Below are 19,648 nucleotides of genomic sequence, written 5' to 3'. Positions count from 1 at the left end.
AGGACTGATAAACACTTGCAACTCTTTGTATTTTATTTCTATAAATTGCTGTTCTTCTTGGTTTGTATTTTACTTGCATTCCAGAAATATTACTGTCAGTACAAAAGTCTTACTACACTTTTTTATATCATTTATCTCTTCAGCTATTTTTTTTCCTTGCATATTTAAGATGGAGAGTCCCAATTAAAACTATGCTTTTTTTTTTAAGGGGCCTAATGCATTCCTACATGTCCAGTAAAATTTTATCTCTTTCCAAGGAGCAGATCTCCATATTAAAAATTGTAATAGTTTGCACTTGCTTAGCTACTTTAATATTAACTTTGCAGTACTTTACATGTACCAGTTAATTAAATTCTGTAGAACTGCTGCTACAGCACAGGCAGGGATGGGTAAATTGATAGAGAGTGGAAGTTTGGTTTCCCTAAATTTGTAACAGGATGAGGTCAGCTTTGTGGTGTTCTGTTTATCCCTTTTATAGAGGTTTGTGCAGTGTAAAATTCTCCTGTTCAGTGCTTCATTTTTCTGGGCAAGAAACAAGAAAGTAAACATGATGATTTGTAGCAATTCCTGCAACAAGCTCACCTACCAAGGTCACCCTGAACTCTAAGATTTGTTTATTTTAAATATTCTTACAATACTTCAAGACTTTAAAATGTGGAGGTTATTTCAAAGTTTGCTCTCTGACAGGCTTCAGGCCATGTAAGTTGTTTAATTCCACTACTCCATAACAAACCCTATAACAAACAAGCCTAGCACTGCAGGTACTTGAATGATCTTGTTTCCAGTAAAACTGAATTGGATGTACACAGTTTGGCTGCAAGTGTTAACACATTTTACTTTTATTTTCAGATGACAGGCAGGCTTTCTGAAGCCAAATCCTGCTGAAACAAATAATATTGCTGAAGTTAATGAATGAAGAGAGTAAGTGAACTCTGCAGGCAGCGAATTTAACTGCTACTGAAAGACTGCAAATACACAACAGAGGTTTGCTTATGTGGTAAGTGAAACATAAATATAATACAGTCTTAAACAGCAATGAAGTACTGACCTTTCGTTAAAAGTTTGTGGCAGGTCTGTTCAGATCCATAAATGAAGTTGAGATCCAGTGGAACTGAATATGCAATTACTGGAGGTTAAATTTGCATAAACATCCCTATACTTAGTCTGCAGTTTGATTAATCTAACCACATCTGTCGTAAATATGAGCTGTGAGTTCCAGTCTACTGATTGTCAAAAATCTGGCAATTCTGGGGCCAGTCTCAGGTGTAAACCAGAATGGAAAAGGAATCTTGGGATATTTGATGTTGCAAACTTTGACTCATATTGTATCTGAAACTGGATGGATTTATGGGTTTTAATTAAATTAAAAGAATGTCAGTCCTTCACTATGACTGAATTTTAAGCTCCTTTTGGGAAAGAACAATCTTCCTTTCTGTCTTCGTGACAGTGTTTATTTCAATGGGACTCTGCTTCAATTTAAAAGGTACAGTCATGAGTCAGATTTATGTGGTGTTTTTGGTGTAGATTATTCATAATGCATGTGTTCCACAACTGCTAAACATTTAAATAGTTAATAATAACGCTCCTTTACCCCCCACAGGGCATACCAAAAATCCCAAGTACTGTTTTGCATGAATCTTTCCTCATTAAATAGTCCTGTGATTAATTCACATAGAAAAAAAGCAGCTGACTGAATGTTTGGAAGTGGAGATATACAAATATGGATGGTTTCTAAATACAGCTTCCTCATCCTTGCTATGCTACATGCTCTTTTTTTTTTTAATCTCTTTTTTTCCCCGTCCTTTTTTTTTTTTGGTGTTAACTTTTAGGAGCACTCTAGCCACATCAGTGACAAAACAGACATCAGGCAACTAGCAGCTCTCCATTAGAGTCACATCTGGTAGATTTGACTGACACTCAGTAGAACTGATTAACCACAGAATAACATGCCAGAAATGTAACAGGAGAAGTCACTTCTGCCTTATACCAATCAATCACTCACTCTCTGCAAGTACAAATGCACATTCACAGTGGAATGAGTTTGACCCACAGTCTTATCAGAATAATAGTGAGGAACTGTTGCCAGATTTTGAGACGGGAAAAATAAAGTGCAAGCCAAATGCCATAAAGCAGATTCACAGATGGGGATATGTGTTGCTAAATGGCACTGTGGCATATGACCGCAAGAAGCAGACAGTTCTCCGTATTCTAGAAGATGTGCTCAGTATGAGGATTGCCAGTACTTGAAACACAGAGCTGGAATATGTAAAATAATGTAGTGAAATCCTGTTGTGGTATTTTGTCATCTGAGTGCTTTAAAGATCATTTTTTTCCCACCAATGCAAGATAAAATAATCTAATGCTTATTGAGAAAAGCAAGGTCTTAGAGAGAGCTGCTATTTGGCCTACATTAAGGAAGGCAGTTAAGTATATGCTTGAGTCTTCTACTGATGTTTTTGTTGAGTCAGAATATGTTTGAATTCCATCATGTGAAACATGCTTATGTGCTCTCAATCACTGTCTTTAGCCTTGTTATTTCAGTATTTCAGCTCTCCAACTACCTGAATGTAATACAGGTCAGATTCAACCTTTCTAGCCAGGTACAGTTAAGGGAATAGAACGTTTCTATTCCTGCAGCATCAGACATTATTGAATTTGGTCGTCGTTTCTTTGCATTCAGTGAATTGATAGGTCTTAGACACCATGGTGTGATGTTGGGATAATCTGTGTATGTCATGTTGAGATGGGAGTATGAAAAGATTTTTACAAGCCTCTTACAAGATGCAACAGTAATTATAAAATCATCCTGTATCTCCAGTTTATGTGGTCTTTTCCATACACATGTGGGCCCTGGCAGGACAAAATCTAAAATCTAACAAATGTGGAACAGCATTTTCCAGAGAGAACATGAAAGAAAATCATCCTCTTGACTGCCTTCTAGATTCTGCAAAGTTGAATCTCAACTGCCTTTGATTGTTTTTTTTTTTTTCACATTTTTGTGTAACAGAAAGGAAGATTTTTCTAGCTTGTAGTTTATGAGACAGCCATGTACGCCAGCTATATTTCAACTGGTAGGTTGTACAGGAACTCTTACAAGCTTATCTATTACAACCTGTTAAAATTATTGCAGCAAATGCTACACCACAGCCACTGGGTCTGCCTATATATTTGCTAGACTGGTGTAAATTAGGAGTAACACAAGTAAGGGTGGTTTGAATGGGAGTAGCAGCTAAGAACATAACAGCCTTTTAACACTGGAAAGAATCAGTCTATCTACAAAAGCAAATACCCATTATATATAATTATTTCCTGAAAAAAAATTTGATTTGGTATCTAAGTGTAGAGCTTGCATAGTATTTCACAAGAAATGACTGTGCAATAATCTTTTTAAAATAAGATAGCTTTCTGAAAGCAAGCCATATGCATAATGCCCCCTAATAAGAGATGAATCTGATTGAAAATAACTGTGCAGATCATCTCATTCCATTTTTAAAAGCACTAAGCTCTATGTGATTGGCACAATTGCATTAATAATTTATAGCCATTGGGAATTGTTGGTTTCTGCCTTTTTTGGGAGTGTGAATCATGAATGATTGCTCATTTTAACAATATTGAAAAAGATTGGAGAAGTAAAGCTGAAGGGAGGAAATGTGCTGACAGAATGTGCAATAATTGTCTTGGCCAGCCTGGCTGCTGGAGCTGGCTATCAAGTATGTTTTTTCGACTCGACTAGTGAGAATCCTTATGTGAGGAAAACATCATCTCTGGAAACAGTCCCCAGTGGCTGCCATTGTTTCAGAATGCCAATACCTCCCTATTTTGTTTATATTTTAGATGTGGTAGAAAATAAATGTGCAACTAGGCTTTGTTTGGTTTGTTGCAATGTCAAAAAGCTTTAACGCTTAAGCTGTCACTGCTGTTCCTGACAGAGCAAAGTAGGACAATCAGAAATGATGCATGAAAGGAGCTCTCTTTGCCTGACTTCACTGTTTTTAGCATGTGGTGGTATATATTTGTGTATTCAACTTGTTTCTTTGGGTATTGAGTGCAGGATGTGTTCCAGAATGATCAGATCTTTAATATGAGATCAGTTGCATTTCTTATCATTTGAGACATGGGCTCAATACACTTCTGCAGTTTTGAAAGCGTATGTATTTCCTGTACTGTATTATGTAAGATTTAGCTGTTTTCTTTGGTGTTGAAATGCAAATCTCCTGTTGGAAAAGTAGTTCTTCCATCCATACAGTCACAGAACAAAGTCAGCCAGATTTTGAGAAGAATAGTTGGTGGCTTCTGAGCTATAAAAAACCCCTTCAATCTATATTCATAAACCTTTACAAACATACAGCATTGTCAGCACAAGAATCAATTTGAATTAGTCAAAGGTTTCACATGTCTCTGTTTGCTTAATGAAATTTTATTAGTAGCGTTTTCTATCCCTTTTCCAAGATAGTTTTTGAAGGTCTGGGTCTGTGTGCATTCACTAATGATGCTATTGTGTCTGAGCAAGAAGTTCAGTTTAATTTATATGGTTCAAATTTCTAAGGAAAACAAACAAACTATAACCAGTTGCTTCTGAATTCTTATGTGTTAGGAATGCTCTTGGGGAATTCTTATATGTTAGGAATGCTGTACAATGATTTTGTCACTACGAATAAGACTCAGAAGAGTCCCTCACAAATGATGGTTTATTTTCCTCTTGCTTGTTGTCTCTCGTTGCTGTCTGGGCTATCAGTGGGTGTGAACCTTAGGACAGTTTTTCCCCAGCAGTGCAAAACAACTCTGGAAGTCCCAGCTCCAGCTCTATTTCTGATTAACACAGCATTAACGTTAAAAGGCACAGATTAAGGCTGTCTTATCTCCAGCCTTCTCAGCCCCATTGCAATTCTTTCCATCCAGATAGCTTTTCTCCAGTGCCACTCAAACAGTTCCCAGAGGCTCTGAGTTCCCTTCCCATCAGGAATACCCAGTCTGGAATGGGTTGAGCCAAGTGCATCCTTGGTGGTATCAGCCTTTGGGTCACAGAGTTACATGATTAAGCTTCACAGTGAACCTTTTCAGCTCAGTACAAGCCAGCAAATAACCCTTTTCAATTGTGATTGTTGTTTCCCTTTATAGAACTTGTAGCAGAGACCAACAAGCAGTTCCCTGCTTCTCAGCCTTGTTTTACTCTTCAGCTCAAGGATAGCTGGTTCCCATGCATCTCACAGTTAGTCTTCCTCCCCTGGAGCATCTTACTCTCTTGCATTTCCATCCTCTTTTAAAGCTCAGTGTGTGCTTTCCTCACCCTCACCCTTTTAGAGACGCTGAGGTATGCTTGTGATTTTTGCAATAGAAATGCCTGTTACTTAAAAGCTCTGGCAAATCAAGAGGGTGGTACAATTTACATGACTTCAGGGTTGTAAAATCCTGATGGGATGTTTTCAGCCAGCCTCTCTCCAGCTGGCTGCAAGCACTTCTAAAGATAAATGCTACAATTTTCAAAGGACATTAAGAGAATGGGAGCCTGATCTTCTTGGATTTCTTAGAGAATCCTGTTTGTTAAGCTTTTGTAGCATTAAAATACAATGCCATGTTCTTTTTTTTTCCTTGTTTTTTTTTTTTTTTTTCAGAAAAAGGGAAGACTTTGTTTACTGAGCAGACACTTCAAAAGCACACACTGTTTTAAGCATTTTTCCTTGTTCTTAATCGCTACGGATTTTACAGTGCTTTATTAAGTCTAACTATTGATTTGAAGAAGTGTACATGGAGGCACTCAGTGAATAGATTGAACAGATAATCCTATTACATTCACTCTGATTGCAGGAGTTACTGTAATTGTATTTTCTGTAAGGGAATATGTAAGGCTTTTATATGTTTGCATGTATATCTGATGAGTGTAAAGCAACTTGCAGTAATTAGACAACAATAATAAGAAGCTGGAGCTTCCTATTAATAATTTCTCAGGCTATTTTTGACATGATTATTTGTGAGGAAATTAGGAAGTTCTTAACCATTTGCAAAACACAGACCTAGTCCCTATATTAAGTAAAAAAAATATATATATATATATATAAACACAAAATATATTCTTTGCAGCAAATTGCTGTGCAGAACTGTCATTCTTTCTGGATTATAATAGATTATGATGTGATAAAGCTTAATTTTCACTGAATCTTTTAGACTTATTCTATATCCCTGGGGTCAGGGAATTCTGCCTAACAGCAATGACTATTTCTGGCCTTTACTTGGTTTTCCAAGAATGTCTTATCTATCATCTGCTGTCTGGACTCACTTCACTCCTGTGTGTTTATTAGTAAGTTTTATTAATTGTTTTCAAAGCAAAAGTAAAAAATCAGTGCAACAAACCCAACCAGAATATCTGTGGAAAGTGAGCAGGATTACAATTACGGAAGCCAGAGTTTTAGAATTCTTCAAATCTTCTGCTTTTTTTCTCCTCCCAATATCCCATGATTTAATTCAGATTCAGAATTGCAGAATTGTATGAATGACTTTTGTTACCACACTGAATACGCTGCAAATTATTTAAAGATAAATAAAAAAAATATTGTAGAGCAAGATATTAAACAGCTTAGGTAAATGACAAGAATTTGTTCATAATGTGACCTGAATGTAGCATTTATGAACTCTAGTGTATTTTGTGTTGTGCTTTAACTTGCTTTGGTGCAATTTTAATCTCCTTGTCCAGGGTACGCATTTCAGAAATCACCAAATTACTTAACATAGTTAGCGATGTGCATTTTGTTACCCAGAACTTGAAAACGTGAAAGACAAGAACTATCCACAACCAGGAAAACATATTTGCTTTAAATGATAGACAAGGAGAATGATGATTCTAATTCATAATAGGAACTGTAAGTGTTGGTTTTCCAAATGACATGGGAACAATTGATTATGCTACTGTGCTTTTGAAACAAAAAGATATAATGTGTGTAACTAAGTGTCTAATTCTTCTTGATGCTGGCTCAGAATAATTTCTCCGCTTTAAACTGAAGAAATCCTATATCCCACACTGACTTAACAAGCTTTTACTGTAGGTGTTTTCATTATTACTATTACATTATGGGCAGGCAATTATATTGAGTATAGAATCTTTTACACTTCACTGATTACATTTTTAGTAACAGGTCATGAGCAAATTAATCACCTCTTTGAAGAGCATTCATTAAAAATTGTCTTTTTCTGTCTTTGTCTAAGGCTTTCCAAATTTATGTAAACAATGATTACAGCACACAACCTGATACTCTGCTCACATTGAGTAACACCTTCCCACAGTGATGCAGTGGGATTGTTTATGCTGTAGTGGGAGTTAGCACACACACTATGGGCTACCAGCCTTAACTGCTTCAATGATGTGAGAAATCAGTAGATAGTATTTAGAGTCCTTAAAGCAATTATTTCATCGACTCATCCTCTTACTTTCAAAAAATGAAAGCTTTAGATCATTCTTGACTGTAATGTTATACCCAGACCATGTTAAAGGTCTGTTAGCTGTATTCCTTGTGCTCGTCTTTTTTCAACCTGCTTACTGCTTTTGCTTTCACACTTTCTTGTGGTCATGAGATTCACAATCTAATTGTGTTATTTGAAGAATAGATTATTTTTCTGTTGAATAATCTTCTTCATCATTTCAGTGGATGTACCCTAGTTCTCATAATGCATGTAATGGAGAATTCTTGCTTTTCATAGTATTAAAGGAGACGATAGGTGTGATGTTTGAGGAGTTACTTCAAGGACTGTAGTCTTGCTTCTGTGCAAATGAGATTCATGGGGTCAGGAAAAATCTTGGTGTCTGGAGTTCCAAGCAGTGGCCTTCCACATCTTTGTAAGGTACTAGCTGAAGCTCATTAAAACTTTTTTTTTTTTTTCCAATGGTATTACAAAATGGTATCCAGATGAGATTATTTAGCATTACAAGTCCTTGTGCAGCTTTTAGAGAAATCACTTACTTGCTAAATAGAGTGCAACAGCTCCTTGGGAGCCATTCCAAGTCTGTCAGGTAAATCTGTAATTAGTATCCAGTTGATCTGAAGCATGGTGCTGTCATTATATTGATACAGACACACACGTTAGAAAACATTACTGCCTGCGCACAGCAGGCAATTCACAGACTCTAATAAATCAGCCATTTTATTTTTTCAAGCCTAGTAATTTCTGTTTCAGAGTTAAGAACCAAAATCATTATTGAAACAATGTTTTTAATTTTCACTTAAGCATAAAACAAACAGAAAACATGGAAAAAATTACAGATGTCTTATGTTTTAAAAATTGTTTTTATTTTATAAAACAAAGAACTGAGTGGGTTTTTTGTTTGGTCTTTGTTTTTTAAACAAATACATTCCATATTAATGTTAAACTGGACCAACAAAAAAAAAAGGAGCAAAGATTGTCAGTTGTTTTTTGCATTTATTTTTTTTTTAAAAAGAAATTTGGATTTAGTGCAGTCAAATAGAAACCCCACCATTTTGTTTGAATCTCACAATTTAATTCTCATAATAGCAGATACTCATGCCTTCCTGTGTTAAATGGAGGTCCCATATTTTGCTATAATGGTTTAACATATATAGCCATGACTAAAATAGAAAGAAATAAAATGATGTGTCAACTTGCATCTGCTGTGCTTCTCTCATAGCCTGTAAAATTCAGGATTATTAGGCTGTGGTCAGTTTGGCTGTATAAATTAAATTCAGGCATAAGAATGCTGTGAAGTTTCTATGGACAGGAGCAGATGCACAGATCAGTTACTCTGGACAACCACCCCACTGGATTACTAGTTATATTGCATTTGTAAGACATTCAATCTTGCTTTGAATAGATGCTTAAGCCTTCCTTATTAACTCAGCATTACTTTTTCATATGTTGAGCAGAGGTTTGAGGTATGAAAAGCAAAGCTCAGAGGTCTTTTGGTGTGTTGTCTGATGCTTAGAAAATGGATACTGTCTGCAGATGCACACACAGATAAATGGGTCTCTTTTGTGATTTTTCCATGGTCTTAATATACCACAGCCAGTGTGAGCATAAAACAGGTTTCTTAATGGGCCAACATCAATAATAAAACCGCGCTCATTTGCGTGACATGTTCGAAAGGAACAGTGTGAACAAAGAGTGAATAGTACTTTGCGGTTGTTTCAGTCTGATATGTTTTTCAAGCAGAACTACAAGAGCTGTGAACCATCACATACATGCAGGGTTGACTGATTTGCATTAAAGTCACATTTAATGGAAAATTTTGTTTTAAAAATAAGCTAAATCGGACATGCTAGTGTACCTGGATTAAGTAAAAGCAGAAGTGCAAGTGCTTATTGAACAAGACATTAAGACCAGTCTTGTGACTAATGCAACAGAGTTAGGAAAACCTGATGCATAATTATTTTTCTTAATTCGAATTGTGAAATACATTGAAACAAATGGAAACAAAGTTGAGTCAGCCAAGCACTGGTTGACCTACGCATGGGCTTTTCAGCAAAGGAGTGTAATTCAGAGTGAAGTATTCACCTATCTCTGAAATTGAGGGCATCTTCTATGCACAGTCTCTCGCTTTTTCACCAGTCCTTTATGTGGTTGGGGGAAATGTGTAACCTCCTCTGCCTTGTCACAGATCTGCAATAGGTATTTTAAAAAAAATTAAAAGCTTCATTTTAAGAGAGCAGAAGCTCTTCCTTATGCAGTATATGTACATAGACTATATCATCTAGTAGAGGTGGGACTGCATGCTCTACCTTTGTAAAACTGCAATGTGATTGGGATTCTTTTTTAAGAGATTTGTCTTGGCACTGAACTGAATCAGTTAATATAAAATCTTTGAGAAACATAAATCTCATTCTAACATCATGAAATGTCTTGCTAGGAAATCTTTTGGATTAATTAATCACCCACAGTCTTTTGAGGTGTCTGTTTATTCAAAAACTTTAATTTTTTGTCCTGGAATTAACTTTGTCCTTAAGGAAACTCTGACAGAAATAAATTTGGTTAAACTGTACTGAGCACAAATGGAGAGTGTAAATACAGTGAGCAAATGATGAAATAGACCAAAACCTAGAGATCAGAATGCTGAAAACATTCACTGAAGTATAAAAATTACATTTGATTTGGTTAATGTGTTGCCTGGTAACATTGGGATTATGACCCCGTCCAGTAGTTCAGGAGCATGTTTAAGAGGGGAACTTCACATTATTTGAATCTCTCATCCTTTATTGACAGGTTATCTATAGAACACCTGTTTTCGTTTTAGAATACTGCAAGTGATGAAAAACAATCTTCCAAATGCAGTAAGGACTTACAAGTGCTTTCAGTCACATTAACTGTTTAGTAAACTACTTACTATTTAGTAAACTACCACAATCAATTCACAAAAATATTTTGTCATTGTAGAAAATAAAGAATGAGAATCGAAAAGAGCAGTAACAGGTGAAAACGATTTGTTTAGTGAGAGGCTGATCTGTAATTACTGCTCCAACTCCACTGAGTTTTCCAAACGTTCTGCTGTTCCTATTAACCTCTTTCTGCCTGACTGCCTCCAGATCATGCCCTTATACTACAAGGCAAACTGGAGATGAATTTGCATATTCATGTGCTGATACTGTATCAGAAATTTCAGGTAATTTTAGTGATATCATATCTATATTATCTAGGTACTGAAATTTTGTAACAACTTATAATAAACATCCAAGATTTTTTTAATAGATATAATAAGATGAGTAAATATAATATTAATAAACTATTACATGCCACAGTGTATCTTGAAGCTTATCTCAGATGATCTAGGTTTCAAGCAAAGTAAGAGGCCAAGATAGCAGAAAAGCTACGGAACACTTGCGGAGATTAAATATCACAACACTAACTCAATAAAGTTCAGTCTTGACTCAAGAAACCTCCAACTGTCAGAAAAAACTTGTAAGTATTACTCCTCCTATATACTTTCTTTTCTCAAAGATCTCTTTAATATTCTGGGAAGAAAAAATCTTGTTCATTTGCAGGGGGTGCAATTTTCTGTTGAAGGAGAAACAAATGACATGAAGTCCATGCATTTTCTTAGTTTAAACTCTTTCATTTAGAGTGCGCACAAGCAGAAGTTCTTATAAATAGCCTGCAGTCAATCTTGTTTTTAAATATACCAGCCTAGACATCAGCAGTGCTTTTCTAGAAGGCACTGTGCTATAAGAGCTTGCTATAGTTACACAGAGTCCTGCTTGTTTATTGCAAGGACATCACAAAATTATCGTTCCATCTTTCTCCATAGTTAAGTCACAGTGATCACTTTTTATCAGGTGACCATTAACTTGTTTTCTCAGTGCTATGAATTCATTGGATCAAGAATCATGATCCAGATCAGGTGTGCAAATCAGCAAGAGGATGCAATACGAACTTCACGCTTGCTTTATTTCACCCTTAGGACAGATGATACTCTCCTCTTATTGTTCCACAGAATAACACATTATGTAGGTTGAAGGGTTGTGGTTTGATTATATAAATGGTTGATGCTCTGATTGCACCTGCGTAAGCCCTAGCAACTGGGTAAAATATGCCCTAGACTAAGTGAGTCACATTGCCCTTATACCTGAGTCTTGTGGCACAAGATATATATGTTCCATCAACAGGACTTTGGCAGACTACAATTCTGTTGCAGGGAACTGCTTTTTTCTCCTCCATTAGACTTGTTATTTTCTGAAATGAAGATTATGGTAATTTGGACTCTGTTTGCTGGGGAAAGAGAGGGGAGGGACTGGATTAGATCAAGAGGATGTCTGTCTTCAGCAAAGACTGGCCATGTAGGAGTAATAGAGGTGAATCAGAGAGCTAGATGGCAGGAGAGCAGGAGTGGATATCATTGGGGTAATTAGCAAGGACTTTCAGGCTTGTGGGAATTGTTTGTGAATATATTCTGGAGAGCAGAGCATTGAACAATTAGCGCTTGAAGCTGAAGGCGTTACAAAACATCGGATTAACAGATCTGGGCTATGCTCATGTAATTGTTTTGCAGAGAGCTTCTAAAGGTACAGATGATTCCCAGTTACAAATGCTCCTGAGAATTTGCAAGTGTGTGAAAAGCTACTTAGTAGGCTAATGAGAGAGGTTAGCTTTCAATTTCCCAAAGCTAGGTATCGGAGTGTATTTCTGAACAGAGACTTAACTTAGTTTTATTTCAAAGAAGATCTTTTTGAGGCAGTTTGTACCTTGTTGTTATCACTTGCACTTCATACTTACTGAGTAACTATTCTTTCATAAAACCGACTGAATTATTACAGAAATATCTGTTCAAGTTTGTACTTTGTGGATCTAATTCAAGATTATAGGGTCCTGTAGAATTAGAACAGAGACATGTTTGTTCTCCTGTGTCCAACATTTCTATCTCTTTCTAATTCTTATGCTTTCCTATAGAGGAACCCTGAATCTATGATTAAATATTACTTATTAGGCCCTTTTCTTCAGAGAACAAATATATGAACACACAGGTAAAGGAATTTTCAACCTTTAGTTTCAACTGATCAGACTTGAAATCATTAGTACTTTTCATTTGGTCTTTTCTACGTTTCTTTATAATCAATCTGTCCTCAAAGGATGGTTTAGAAACTGAATAAAAAACAGAGATGTCATCTTAGCCCTGAATCAGTTATGTTTGGTAGGCCTCATGAGCGCTTTCACACGTATAACACAGAAGCTTTAGAGAATGCTTGCTGTGGAAACAGATTAGCTACTTTTCTGATGGGCACCTTTGAGGTATGTTAGAAAGAGACTCTGTCTTCAGAGAGGGTTATTTTCCTTCATTAACTTACTACGTTTTGCTTAAACTGTATAGACTACTTTTAAAAGGTTACTTTTGTTCGATTTGGGTAGAATTGTTTTACGTGCATCCTAGGATGCTGTACTGTTACTCTGAATGCATGTGAAACTCATCTTGTTTGATGTTTTTCCCTAAAATACTATCTAGCCACAAAACTGGCAAGATTTCATTCTGCCTTGCTAATACTAAGAGAAAACTTCAAGTCACATATCCATTTTATTCTAAATACAGGTAAATAATAAGAAACAGAGGAAAAGTTCTTTCCCTGTGTCATTTTTGGCCCCTAGTACAAAACATTGATATACAGAAGCCTGTCTGGCTGAGAACCATGATAATGGTTAGGGAGCTGGAGGACAATGTACCAGGAGACCAAGACCTACAAGTGTTTAGTCTTAGAAAGTGATGGCCAAGATCAGGGAGATCTAATTGCTATCCTGATGAGAGGTTGTAGAGGAAACAGAGATGGAGTCTTCTGGAGGTGCACAGCAAAAGGACTAAGGCCAGCAAACACAACGTGCTGCAAGGACAATTCCAACTAGATACAATGAAAAACATTTTTCATTGTGAGGGCCATCCAACACTTGCACAGATTTCCCAGAAATATTGTGTTGTCAGTAATCAAGCAAGGTGCTGAACAAATTGATCTGTCTTTGAAGCTGATGTATGGTGGGGCAGATGATGACAAGATGTTTGCCCTGATTTTGTCTATGCCTATTTCTATAACTGCATAAGCTACTCAGTGATAGGATCCTGTAGATCTGTAAAAATATTTAGAAGCAAGGAGGTTACTATACACCTACACACACACTGCTAAGGCTATGTTTGAGGAGGAAGAAAAATTTCCCCATAAGAAAGAGGAGATCTAAAGCACCATGAGGGCAGGGGAGGACAGAGGGTAAGCACTTAGGTATCAGAGAAAGGTGCACAGAATGGAGGAGGAAGGATCAGGAGACATTGGAGATTTTGTGGAGCTGGGGCTGGCTTCCTCACACAGCAACGTATGGTACAAGGTACAAGACTGCTGAAATAATGTAGTTAAAGTGGGGTTTACATTATTATTTTTCAGCTAGCTATTTGTAAAACAGCCATAGAAGGTTAAAGATTTCTATTTGTCTGTCACATAGTTAGATGTAATGCACTAGCACATGATGCTGAATCTTCTTTGTCCCTCTCATTCCTGCTCTCTCAAGTTCTATATCTGGAAGTTAATAAGTGACACAAATAACCCAAGTTCAATAACTTACTACATCCCATCTTCTTTAAGACAGTCTGTCCTATTAACACTGTAAGTGCATAACCTGAAGAGTTATCTTTCAGTGATCCTGCCAGTAAAACAGTTGCTGCTTTTTATTTTTAGCTCATTCTATAGCAGAGATTCTATTGCAGAGGACTGGATATTTCGGTAGAAGGCTCTAAGTATTTTCTAGGAAAAAAGGCACTTTAATCCACCATTTATGCACATGCTGCAAGCTTAAGTAAATACTGGGAGGCAACTCACAAATATGTATTTGGAAGGGATTTTGTCAGAATTAATTGAAATTCTATGGCACATGAAACTGTAAGGTTACAGAGTGTCATATCATAAATGCCATTTAAATGCAACAAGGAAAATTTTACTTATGGTGTTTTATGTCTGGTGAATATATGTTCTAAATATAGATTTGAAAGGGAGGGCTTCCAACTGGAGTTGTGTTAAAGATAGTAAATAAAATAGCCAGCCAGACTGCCAGACTAGTGTATGATTTAGGGAAGGGAGTGGGAAGATAAAATAATATGTAAGTAATGACTTCTCTTGGAAATGGAAATGAAATCTTGGATTTTATTTTTTTTCTTAGTAATAAGCTCCAAAATATAATAGGCCCTCTCCCAGATTTGCTGGATTTGATCCTCAGTACATAGAAAGAAGGTGAAATATGTTTTTCTTGCAGTGCAAATGCACCATAGGAGGAAAGAAAATCAGATTTAAAAAAAAGTGGTTTTTTTTCCTCTAGGGTAAAACTCTTTGAAGTGTCCTTCAAATACTTGTCCAATTTTATTCCATCCTTGGTTGCTGCCTATGGCTCTTTCAATATATTAATACTTACATGCAGATAGTGATTCACTCCTAATCTATAAGAGCTGGGGGACAGAGGTGATAGGAATAATGGTGTAAGTTGCACAGTGAATACTGTAGCTCTTTCATCTCACATCTTCTTTCATCTTTGCTCAGTTTCGAACCTCTTGCACATAGGTTACATCATCCTGCACTAATAGGCTACACTCACCTAAGCTATAGAAGTGTGTACATGATGTTAAGTTATACCTGCCTGTCAAACTGCTTTTCAAGAAGAAGGCTCCCTAAAAAGAGAACATAGGGTGCCTCTCCTTTCCATCTGCTAGAAAAGCTCTTTTTTTTTTTTTTTGTCCTGTGAGAAAAGACCACTGACAAAATGTACAGAACAACCCTGTTCCCTGATAATTTTTGGGGATGTTGAGATTTTAAGTTATTTAGATCTGAAGGATTTACCTACTTTTCAACTCAGACCCACTTTTTAAAGCTGACTGATCCAGGGTTTGCCTACCGTTTGCTGTGCTTCTGATCTTGATCTGTTGTGTAAGAACTGTAGTAGAAAGAGACAGGAGAAAGTTTAAACTACAGCTTTCTTGGATGACTTCATGCCTTGAAGTGTACGTTTATCTTTGTTTTGTCTTCAGTCCATAGGGACTAGAAGACATTTTGGAGGAGTTTTTCTGTTTTCTCTGTTATGTTCTCCAGAGGGTGAAAACGGAAGAAATGACAACAATGTTACACACTAAATACATGTGAGTAATGGCATAAGCACTTGTTAAGCCAGAGGTTTCTTTGAGACATCAAAATTATTAAATTTTCATGGGAAGTTTGAAACTGTGTATTCACAGTGTCACTGTGCTTCACAGTTTTAAGAGCAGCTCTTGGCTTCCTTTCTTGAGACCGTCATGGAAACATCATGTACCAGTCCTTTGTTAAAATGTTCATACAAAAAAGAAATTATGGTTTAACCCACTGATGTTGCATGAATGTTAAAACAGTAGATAATTTTATATGGACTTTTCTACAAGCCATTATTATTTGATTGGCAGCCTTAACTTTTCACAGTCCTTGATGAAACTGAGGGTTTACCAGTGCATTTTGAATAAATGGTGAAAGCAGCATTCCTTCTGAGTTATGGCTTTGGCTCCATCAACCTGCAAAACTGTGAAACTTTCTCTTGGGTGTCTTATACAAATGCACACTAGGGCTATGTTAATAAACAAAGAAGCAAGGCCAGCAGCTCTTAGTGGCATAATTCATATACATCAATGATGTGAATGACAGGTCAAACATCACTTTTTTTTTTTTCCTGAGATCAGACTGTGTTACTGTATAGTAACATCTTGTCACATGATAGTGCCAACTGAGGCTAAAACTTGTTCCAGAGTCTGAAGCTGCTGCTGCTGCACATGATTGTGCATTATGACAACTTTCTATTACAAGAACACACATCACTTCCAAGAATTAAGCAGAAAGCAGCATCAGTCATTCTAAGCTTCCTAGATGTAAATGTGCTTCATAGGGTTATCTAGTCCTCAGAGAAGCTGCCATACACAGCCGTGACCTGAAGCTAGAAATGGTTGTTAATTGTCGTAATAATACAGTTGCACACACACAACAAATAAATACACAGTTAAAGCTCTCATAGCTCTTAAAAGCTTAATCAGTACTTACTGACACTAGCATTTTTAGAAGCTGCACTGAATACTTATTTGAACTGTAAAATTCTAGGTTATGGATTAGGAGAAACAGGTTCCTTCTGTGTTGTTTCCTCCTCTCCTGTAGCTATGCTAGAGAAAATCAAGACAAATTCCACTGAGAAGAGGAGGAGTGCGTCTCCAGCGGCAGCTTCTCAGATTTCATTGCAGGCTCTTGTACACTGGGTAATAAATATAAGATAAATTGGTTCCTTAAACACCTGCATGAGGTTGTAGAAAATACATCATTCATCTGTAAAGAGATTAATGAGAGGCCTTTATTTGCCAGCCCCCCTACAAGGACCTTATGCTTGCTGGCATCTGATAGTTCCTATGGTGGCTAGAGTTAGCACATTTCCAAGATAGTGCCATACTGGAACCTTTATCACCTCAGCAGCAGCACTGCTTGTGTTGGCTCTACACAAGTGCCACCCTTTCTTCATCAGTGCCAGCCGAATCCTCACAGAGCACAAAGGAGGCTGCTGGGCTGCTATCTTATCCTCTTTCTTTTTTTTTTTCCTGCTGTGCTATCAAAATACCTTTAGGTAATTCCTGTTATTCAGCCAGGCTGCTAGACAGGTACGTCATTTTCCATTTGTGAGTTTACAGGTCCACAAAGCACTCTGTGGATACATGTGATGTCACATAAGAATTCTTTTGGTTAGTATAAATTTCAGAATAGTGCCTTGAGAAGAAATGTCCTATAAAAAAAAGAGAAAGTCTTTCATCTTGTAGAAGTCACAGGATCACAGGATATTAGGGATTGGAAGGGACCCAAGGAGATCATCAAGTCCAACCTCCCTGACAGAGCAGGACCACACCATCTAGCACAGATCACAGAGGACCACATACAGACAGGCCTTGAAAGTCTGAAGGAAAGGAGACCACAACCTCCCTGGGGAGCCTGTTCCAGTGCTCTGTGACCCTTATAGTAAAGAAGTTCCCCCTTGTGTTGAGGTGGAACCTCTTATACTGCGACTTACACCCATTGCTCCTTGTCCTATCACAGGGAGCAAGTGCTAAGAGCCTGCTCTGGAACAGCTCTCAGACGTTTATTAAATCCTCTCTCAGTCTTCTCTTTTCCAGACTAAAAAGTCTCAGGTCCCCCAGCCTCTCTTCATAAGGCATACCCTCCAGTCCCCTAATCATCCTTGTAGCTCTCTGTTGGACCCTCTCCAGGAAACTCTTATTTATAGAGTCATAAAACTCATTTATAGTGAGCAAAGGAACAAATAATTTTCTGTTCAGGTGAGGCTTTTTACTTTATGTTATTTAATACTAATTAAAAAAGCAACAACAACAATCAGAATAACCTGTTAGGAGAGTCATTGTTGTAATACAGGATAGAGGTGGCACTTAGTACAGATGATAATACAGTACATGCATGGTGTAAGAAGTAAGTCCTTTTGAGATAGCCACAGCAGATTTGAGCGACAGGTTGAATGTAGAGCAAATGAAATTTCTATGGAAGAAAACCTCTTTGTTCAAGTTCCGTATTCTTACTGCTTTGATGTTTATTAGTCTATGCTAAGTCAAAGAAACCTGCTGTTAATTCTTGAATATCCTTATTAATGTCTTCAGTTAAAATATTTTGGCTTTCACCTGGGCTAATATTTTGATATGCTGCCCAGGATCTGATGACTTCATCTTTTAGTTACTTGAGAATAGTTTTTGGCTTAGATTTAGATACATATAATGACACTAACTCTGTCATATAATAACATGCTAAATAGTGTTTGTAATTTGTCTGTGATTACTATTTTGTACATCAGTAACACAAAAACACCCCTACCACACACACCGCACCATTTGAAGAACACTTTTGCTAAACCATCTTAATGGGTGGAGAGATCGTAACCTTACACCTTGTTCTCCTAAATAGATCTGCATTTATTTAGAAAGTTACTATTGTATAAAAAATACTTAACTTCAGATTATTTGTCCCTCTACATAGAGAAGTTCTACTTCTAAAACACCAAACTTTGTAGTTAGAACTATTAGCAGTGCAGCCGCTTAAATACACTGCTAGAACAGAATCTCTGGATGTGCTTTTTACTGAACAATGTTCATTACATACTCATGTGCTTTTGGACTCGCTCCTGAAGGAAATTTACAATATGCAAACTTTTTCTTTGTTTCAGGCTTGCTATTATCATGGGATACAAACAAGTGGCCTGAAGCTAATTTTGAGGAAGCATAAGCATATGCTGTTGTTCACTTTCAAAAAGATCTTATTTTCTTTGGAATTGTAATGATTCATATTGTGCTTCATATTTTCAGCATATAAACATCTTGATTGTGCCAATACCTTAACTCCAAGAATACCAATGCATTTATCAGCAGAGAAGCTAAATCCTCTTTCCTTCCTCTGTGTTTCAGGTTTAGAGATGGGTCAGCATGAGGTAGTCTCTTTTGTAGAAACTCCACGTGAAATTTCTTCCTCAGTCCTAATGGTCCTCTAGCTGAATGCAAAAGGAGCTATCCTAAGCAAACTAAGCATGGAGAAGGCAGCTAAGAACTAACCTGATTGCTCTTGTAACACATTTACATCTCTGGGAAATATGTAATTGGGATTTTAGCATCCCAGAAGTTATTTCACTATACTTAACGGTTGGCAAAAAATATGAGATATTTTATTGATATGCTTGTACGTTTTAGAGGCAATTGCTTTAAAGCATCATCTGTTTTGCATTCATCTGCAGGGAAGCAAAGAGCACAGCTGTTGGTCAGATCTCAACTGTAATTTTTTAACTCTTCCCCATACCCCTCTTCACCACTAGCATATTTAGGAGAGAGAAGTGACATTCAGTGTGTTTGCATGCCTAACCTTTAGTGTATTCAATGCAGAGGTGATTTTATCAGAGGTCATGAGCACAGTAAGGGTACTCTGCATGATCTGGTAAAAGCTGATTCTCCCCCTTGACTAGGGATGTGGGTTTTTTCACATCGGCTACCTTTACGTACTGAAGTTCATTTCTGCTGTAGTGACAAAAAGGCTCATGCAATCCATGTGTAAATGCTATAAAATGCTAAGCAGGCATGAAAAGACTGCTCAGCCTCTGCATTTGGCACTGAGATAATTGCTATCAGAGTACTGACTAGCGTTCACGGCTCTAACAG

General features: G+C 37.0%; 1 long non-coding RNA gene across 6 annotated transcripts in view; it reads left to right on the top strand.

Annotated features, from left to right (window-relative positions):
• Nucleotides 1-19,648, top strand: part of LOC135180503 (uncharacterized) — a 290,154-nt gene that overhangs the window by 145,270 nt on the left and 125,236 nt on the right. For all 6 annotated transcript variants that reach the window (XR_010304457.1, XR_010304459.1, XR_010304460.1 and 3 more), the window contains exon 2: nt 850-997. This is a non-coding gene — a long non-coding RNA (uncharacterized LOC135180503). The remainder of the gene's footprint in view (nt 1-849; nt 998-19,648) is intronic.

This window comes from Pogoniulus pusillus, chromosome 13 (assembly GCF_015220805.1).
Source record: "Pogoniulus pusillus isolate bPogPus1 chromosome 13, bPogPus1.pri, whole genome shotgun sequence".
NCBI lineage: Eukaryota > Metazoa > Chordata > Aves > Piciformes > Lybiidae > Pogoniulus > Pogoniulus pusillus.
This window is presented reverse-complemented; position numbering and strand designations above follow the sequence as displayed.